At 53.2% G+C, this 1,433-nt stretch overlaps 1 protein-coding gene across 1 annotated transcript in view; it reads left to right on the forward strand.

The window, feature by feature from the left end:
• The first annotated feature begins 1,301 nt into the window (after positions 1–1,301).
• Positions 1,302–1,433, forward strand: part of Ubp1 (upstream binding protein 1) — a 45,781-nt gene continuing 45,649 nt past the window's right edge. The window contains exon 1 of the mRNA XM_013346540.2: positions 1,302–1,371. The gene's annotated coding sequence lies outside the window, so the exon portion shown is untranslated. The remainder of the gene's footprint in view (positions 1,372–1,433) is intronic.

Genomic DNA, 1,433 nt, shown 5'->3' on the forward strand with positions numbered 1-1,433 from the left:
ATCCGCCTGCCTCTGCCTCCCGAGTGCTGGGATTAAAGGCGTGCGCCACCATCGCCCGGCATAAATAAATATTTAAAAAAAAAAAAAGAAATACTCATCCAAGGGTCAGCCCTGATAAGTGGAGGGAGCAATTCTCCCCAAATCTTCACAGTTATGGATAACCAGACACAGAAGACCTTTGGTAGGAAGCACAAGGAGGCACCTGGGAATGGGTAAGAGGCCTCCATCCTGAGTGCAGCCTTTGTTTTTTTGCTATGGTTATCTCCGTTTCTTCGTTTGCATGTTGCCTGAGCCATGGCCTGTTCTCTTTTTGTTGTTGTTTAATTTTAATGTGCACTGGTGTGAGGGTGTCTTATCTTCTAGAACTGGAGTTACAGACAATTGTAAGTTGCCATGTGGGTACTGGGAATTGAACCCAGGTCCTTTGGAAGAATAGCCAGTGATCTTAACCACTGAGCCATCTCTCCAGCACCTGCCTCCTGATTTCTAAAACAAAACAAAACAAAACAAAACACACACACACAACCCAAAACAAAAACATTTGTTTTCTTCAAGCTAACCTTCACAGCAATTTACATGCTTTGTGTTATTGCAAAAGACTAAGGAATAAGGATAGTGTCAGACATTCTTAAGTCACCAGATATTCTGGGTTCTGTAGGTTTCAATTTTTTGTTTTGAGACAGGAGCTCGCTTAGTAGACCAAGCTGACTTAGTACTCAGATCAGTCTGCTTCTGCCTCCTAAATACGAGGATTAAAGTTTGCCTTTCCACCCTTCTCGAGTTGCGGGGGGTGGGGGAGGTTTCGTGCAGCCTTTTAGGGAGGGCTGACTCATTTTTTTCTCTTGGCAATCAAGATTTTCCGCACAATCGGTCTAATTTAATTCCTCAGACGAGATGTTGCCGCTTTCCTCAGCAGGAGGAAGAAGAGTCGGCGAATTATTTTCCTACAACGGCGGAAGTACGACCCGGAACCACTTCCCCCCCAGTGCGGACCAATCAGTGCTTTTTTATGGCAGCAGATTTAGTCCCGGAGTCCTGCCAAAGGGAAGAACATTTTGATTGGTGGCTCAGCCGGGTGCGCAGAGGCTCACGGGAGTCAAGACCCGCTGCTTCGCCGTGACTGCCCAGAAGACCTGTCAGTCATCCGAGCCGCGCCTCTGGTCACGCCTCTTCCGCCCCCAGGTAGAGACGCCGCGGGGGCCCAGGCTTGTGCGGCTGAGAGGAGCGGGGCCGCGAGGGGCGGGCCTGGGAGGGGAGCGGCCGCGGGGGCGGGGCTGGGGCGGGGCCGGAGGAGGAGGCGGAAGCAGTGAGCGAGCTGGAGCCGGAGTCACATCGAAGCTGCGTCCGGGCCGGCGGAGCGGCGGCGGCGGGGTTGGCCGGGGCGAAGGGGCGCTGGAGCCTGGGAGGGCGGGCAGAGGGCCGGGGGGGGCGCG

This window comes from Microtus ochrogaster, chromosome 5, assembly GCF_000317375.1.
Source record: "Microtus ochrogaster isolate Prairie Vole_2 chromosome 5, MicOch1.0, whole genome shotgun sequence".
Taxonomy (NCBI): Eukaryota; Metazoa; Chordata; class Mammalia; order Rodentia; family Cricetidae; genus Microtus; species Microtus ochrogaster.